Source organism: Bubalus kerabau, chromosome 4, assembly GCF_029407905.1.
Source record: "Bubalus kerabau isolate K-KA32 ecotype Philippines breed swamp buffalo chromosome 4, PCC_UOA_SB_1v2, whole genome shotgun sequence".
NCBI classification, from domain to species: domain Eukaryota; kingdom Metazoa; phylum Chordata; class Mammalia; order Artiodactyla; family Bovidae; genus Bubalus; species Bubalus kerabau.
The window spans coordinates 10,430,219-10,436,322 of record NC_073627.1 but is presented as its reverse complement, the minus strand read 5'-3'; the positions used below and the strand labels follow the sequence as shown (position 1 = coordinate 10,436,322).

The 6,104-nt window shown below is 54.4% G+C and overlaps 1 long non-coding RNA gene across 1 annotated transcript; it reads left to right on the top strand.

Moving 5' to 3' along the window:
• Positions 1–241: 241 nt before the first annotated feature.
• Positions 242–5,250, top strand: LOC129651131 (uncharacterized). Its single transcript, XR_008714023.1, has 3 exons — positions 242–320; positions 4,581–4,781; positions 5,141–5,250. It is a non-coding gene; the product is annotated as an uncharacterized LOC129651131 (long non-coding RNA).
• The last annotated feature ends 854 nt before the right edge of the window (positions 5,251–6,104 follow it).

Here is a 6,104-nt window from a genome sequence, read left to right as displayed (position 1 = left end):
GACCCCTCTCCCGGGAAACTGGAGCCCTGCAGAAAGGGCAAGGGGAGGGGCACCCCATCTAGGCTACCTCTTTGCCACATGGTCCTGGGTGGTAACTCTTTTCTCTGAGCTTCTGTCTCACTGCTCTCCATATAGATCCACTTATCTGCCCCCTCCCTCAACATGGAGATGAGGGAACTGGGGAGGGGGAGGTGGGTGGGGTAACATCTACTGTTTGGCCCTCTACAGCCTTCTCCCATTTATGCCCTGAAAGACTCTCAGGCTGGGTGTCCTCCAACCACAGGATCCAGAGGAGGAAACCGAGGCTCAGAGGTCCCGAGGTGAGTAGGGTGGAGACTGGGGAAGAAGACTCCTGCAGCCAGGGCCCCCCTCCCTGGGCCAAGCTGGGGGCCAGGGAAGGAAATGTTCTGGGGCAGAGGCTGGGAAGAGGGTTGGAAGTCCTGCCCAAGGCAATCTGAGACCCAGGTTCTGACGCTGCAGGCCTCTGGCTGCCAGCCTTCCCCGCATTGATCTGGGGAGTTCAGGCTCACATCTCTGGCTGCACAGGCTTCCTGGAGCCATACTGCTGTCTCCTTTGGGGCTGGCCCAACCTGGCTGCCACAGGGAGGCCACCGGTGGAAGGAGGAGGGTGGTAGGCACCCCTAGAGCCGGCTGGATATTCAGATCTCCTCTGCCCACCAGAAGGCCCTGGACTCAAGGCCTGGAAAAGGTCTGCTGACTTCAAGGAGGGGGTCCAGCAGGAGTGCTGAGGCCAGATTTGTACAGAGAGGAAAAGCTTGTGGACCTGAAGTCCCAGATGGAAGAACAGGATAATCTCCCAGTCACATAGGTCAGGTAGAATCCCCTGGAGAGAATTCCTGAAGGCTGGCTGAGAGGAATGATATAGGAGGGGGCGCAGAAGTGAGGACAGGCTGGGAAATCCCTCTACAGAGCCTGGGAGGTTGCTCCTGCCATGACCTCTGGGCTCAGTGCCCAGGCTGAGTCCCTTCTGCAGGGAGCCCTACCAGGTGCCACCAGAGCATCTTCACCACGGTCCCATGGGTGGGGTTATTCCCACTCCCCATGGACCAGCATTGAGAGGTGGAGTCGCCCACTTCCCCACTCCCCACAGAGTTGCAGATCCAGAATCTAACATGAAGGCTGACCTCCGGGAGGACTGTGCTCACTGCTTCCCATGTACGACTTCATCAAACGTGAGAACCAGGAGACTGGGAGATGGCCAAGGACAGGGAGCCTGGTGTGCTGCAGTTCATGGGGTTGCAAAGGGTCAGACACATCTTAGCCACTGAACAACAACAACAACAGATCCCATGTCATAGACGAAAGGTCCAGAGGCGTCCAGTCATGTGCCCAGGTCCCCACCGCTCCTTGGTGCCAGGATCAACAACCAGACATCTCAGCCAAAAAGGTGGGAGCAACCCAAGTGACCGTAGATGGTTGAATGGATAAACAAAACATGATCTATCCATACAAGAGACTCTTAGTCCAGGGGGGACTCTTAAAGAGGAAGGAAGTTCTGACACACATGACGATAAGGCTGACCTTGAAGACATTATGATCAGTGAAGCAAGCCAGTCACAAAAGGACAAATATTGCAGGATTGCACTTCATAGAGGGTATTCAGAATAGTCAAATCCACGGGGACAGACAGGAGCGTGGAGGTTGCCAGGGGCTGGTGGGGAGGGAGAATGGGCAGTTAGTGTGGGTCGGGGGAGTTCCAGCGGGGCGTGTTGAAGGGTTCTGGAGATGAATGGGGGTACGGGTTGCCCAACGACATGAATGATACCACTGTACACGTAAAAACAGTTAAATGGAAATTTTTATGTTCTGTACATTTTACCACAATAAAAAAAAATATTAAATAAAACCCAAAAAACCCAGGCAATGACCTCAGTGCCCATGGTGCAACCACCAGACTGCACAAAACCGGTGGCAGGGTCCAAACCTTTGCTTCTCCCCATCCTCACATCCCAGGGCAGGAGGTGGGTAGGGGGACGAGGTTGCCAACAAACTGGAACACAGGATCCCAGAAGCCAGGAGCCCTGAAGACGTTCTGGAACAAGCCTCAAGGGCAGCGGCCCCTCGGGGCCGATCGGATAGCGCACTGGGCAGTCAGGCCCAAACCGTCCCTCCCCTCCACGGATGCAGATCGAGAATCTAACATGAAGGCTGACCTCTGGGGAGACCCCGCACATTGAGCCCCTCAGATCACCCCGACAGAGAAGACGGGGCATGCGCATGCCCTTCACACTCACCTACACACCCTGGGATACCTCGGGCAGACACAGACCTGCGATCCCTGGTTTCAAGGCAGTGCACACACACAGGTGCCCTCCCCCAAGTCCCTGGAGCTTCCAGAACTGCACAACAGAAAGGGAATCCATCCCCCTCAACTCCCCTCCCATCCCCCTTGCCCACCTCAACCACTGCCCCAAATAAGAGCTCAAGTGACCCCACACACGGGCGCCATGGCACCAGGCTTGAGGCAGGCCAGGGCCAAGACCTATACAGAGACTGCCTGGAAATAGGAGGGCAAAGAATGCAGTGGGCAGCTTGGCAGAGAGACAGACAAAGCTACTGGGCTTCCAGGAACATGCTGGCCCTGCCCTGACCTCGCCCACCGGCCCAGGGACTCAGCCAATGGATGCTCGGTCCTGGGCTCCAGCCCCCCGGCCACGCCCAGCCCAGCACAGCTGCTCCAGGCCCTCCTGGTCACCACCCCCTGCCCCCCGGTGACAACAGGACGGGAACTGGATCCCTGTCCTCTCAGGGTTCCAGCCGTGCCGGGAAGGGGGTATCTTTAGCTTCCCTTCCTGGAAGCCCACTGGCTCCCGTCCCACCGTGGCCGGCCTCAGAGTCCAGGCCACCTCCCCCTCTAGCACCAATTCCCTAGAAGAGGAGCGGCCACCCCAGAAAGCTCTGCTGGGCTGGCTCGTCCCCCACTTGCCCCAGGACCCCGTACCCAGCCTGACCCCTGTCCACGCCAGCCCTTCTCAAGCCCCAGCTTGAAGCTGCTCATTCAGGGAAAGTGACTTAAACATGCCCTACCCCCGGTCTAATGCGAGGACCTTAAACAGCATGCAGGTGAAAGGAGAAGAGAGCAGCCTTGGGTCACTACAAACCGGGGCTGGACAAGGCCCCGGACCGTTCCCAGCAACAGCACTGTGTTTTCCTGGCAGTACAGTCTGAATCACGACCTGAAAGATGTATCCATGAAGGGACCTGTGCACCTCCTGGTGTGGGGCAGGGCAAAGTCGGGCGCGGCTTCGGGGAAAGTGGGAGTCCAGACAACAAAGGATAGGGAGGGGCACATTCTCAAGGGCCGTGGGGCTGCAGGGGGCAGCCAGAGGAGAAAGGCTGGAGTCTCCAGAGGGGAGAAACAGCACCCACCTGTGGGGCTTCTCGCAGGAAGAGGGCTGGGCAGACAGGTGATAAGGAGCTGAGTCAGCCACTGGGCGGAGAGGACTGGCCGGATCTCAAGCTACAGGGTGGCCCTGGGGCCTTGAAACTGGCTGAGGGTGCAGTGAGCCCCTGGTCCAGGAATGAAACTGGGCAGGTCGGGCCTGGCCTCACTTCCCAGCCCCGAGAAGTCACTCCACTTTGGATCCCTGAATTGTTCAACCAAGACCACAGTCCACTCTCTCGCGCTGGGACTGGGGTGGAGGGAATATTGAGAAAGTCATTCTGTCCGTGCCCCCTCCCAGGGGCTTGTAGTGCGTGGGGGAAGGGAAGGCACAGGGGGCAGGTAAGAAGAGAAACAGCGAGCACCCAGTTAGCTGCAATGTGGGAGGGAGCAAGCAATATCAGAAAAAAGAAGTAAAGTAAAATGCCTCCGAAGGCGAGCAAGTTTGCAGCTGGCTGCGGAAAAGCTCAGGAAGCCTTCAGGGAGGAGGGGGCACGAGAAGGAGACCTGACAGGGTGAACGCAGAGTGATGGATGGCAGACAGGGTCACGGGGTCAGGGGGCACAGTGCATGAACAGCATTAAGGGATGCAAGGTGTGCAGCGCTCATGCCTGTGATTTCAGCCACCAGTAACAAAAGAGAGACTTGAGTCATAAAGACCATCACTGGGTTTTTGTTTCTTTAAAATTATTTTTATTTTTTACAATTTTAAAGGTTACACTACATTTACAGGTATTACAAAACATTGGCTATATTCCCTTTGTGTATAATACATTCTTGTAGCCTCTCTTACAATAACCATTGTTTATATAACAAAAAAGTCCAGAGGTTACGGGTTCCAGAGCTGGTTAACAACTCAAAGATATTGGCAAGGGCTAAGTTCCTTCTGTCCTTCCATGCCACCAGTTTAAAGTAACCAATCGTCCTGTTGCCCAAGACTTACACAGTTTTAGTGCTGAAAGTCTTGCATCCTGAGAATGCAAATCCAGACTCTCAGTTACTCTAGTATTGAAGATGTTGCTCCTCATGGGCACAACATAGTTGCCACAGCACCAAGCATCACACCCTCATGAAATGACAGTGTACTGAGCAAGAAGAAATGGGGTGCAAGCAAAACATATTCTCCTTGGACTTCTCAGAATCCTACAGAGACACTCCCCTTACATTTCATTGGCAGGCCCGAGTCTCATGGTCACCCTGGACCGATTGCTGGTATGACTGGCTAAGCCCCATCACTGTTCATCTCTGGGGCCAGGACTCTATTACTGAGGAGAAAGGTGGTATGGCTGCTTGGTGGCACCCAATATCGTAAGGCCAGGATGGACAAGCCGCAATGGGGGACTCAGCCTGCTTCGAGTCCCAGCTTTGCCCTGTCAGGGTACGTTACCTGTGCTTGGCGAGTTTCACACTCCTCACCTGAGATTGGGGGAAACTAAGAGCGGTGTCCTTGCAGAGTCTCGGGAAGAAATGAAAACATGAAGAAGAGTACTGAGCGCAGTGTCTGGCAAACAGGAAACAGGATAGAGCTGGTGTCCGTGTAGACTAGCCACGCTCACCATTTTCAGTTCAGTGCCCCAGATGGCAGATGCTGCGGCACAGACCCCCTGCTCTGGGGCCTCAGTTTCCCCAACAGAGGAGAGTGTACTGGATGGTGGGGGAGGGAGGGTCTTCAAGGGGAGCCTCGAATCTGCTCCACTGAATCTGGTTCTTTCTGCACAACTCTTTTCTTTTATGTAGGATTATTTCTTGGAGGCGTTTTCCCAGAAGTGCAAATACTGAATCCAAGAGAATGGACTTTGAAATGATGCTTTATTTTAAATTATGTATGTAATAGATCATCCTTGTAGAAAGTCAGAAAATACAGAGAAGCAGAAAAACAAATATTAAAAACTTCCTGGTTGACTTTCTGTTTTTGGAAAAAAGTAAATCATTTAGAAACGCAGGCCTATTTGGGGAAAGAAACAACTTGTATCTCACCCCAGTCCTGATGGAGGCCTCCAACCTGGCTAACCAGGGAGCCAGGGAGTCACCTTCTCGGGCTGGAGGAGAGAAGTTAGAGTGCTGTGGCCATGGTGGACTCAAGAAAGTGCCCAGAGAAGGGGAGGGGAGCAGGGTGTGAGAGAGACATGGGCTGGGCCCCTACCCCCTGGGCAAAGCAGGGCTAAGGGAAGCCTCAGGATTTCACTGGGGCTGAGAAAGCACATCTGGTGCTTACAGAGGGACTGGATGGTGGAGCAGAGCCATAGGGGTCTGGAAAAGCAGGATGATAGCAGAAGAAATGGAGTGTTTTGAGGGACTTTCCTGGTGGTCCAGTGGTTAAGATGACTTCCACTGCAAGGGGCATGGGTTCTATCCCTGGTGGAGGAAGATCCCGTATGCCACACTAAATAAATAAAATGGTTAGTTAAAAAAAAAAAAAAGATGGAGGTGGGGAGGCAACAGTGAGGCTGGAGCCCAGGGAGGGAGGGGAGAGAAGAGGCCAAATCCCACAGGGCCAGGGGAGCCCTGGGAAGGAGTTTGGGTTATCGCCCGTGGGTAACCTGTTGACTCTGAAGCCAAATAACAGAATAACCAACTGCACTATCAGATCTGTGTTTTAGGAAGACCTCCCTTCTTGTCCTTGGGAGCAAAGCCCAAGGGGAGTGAGGAAGGAGGACCTCTGGGAGGCCATGCTGGTTCTGCCACCGAGAGGCGGAGGGAC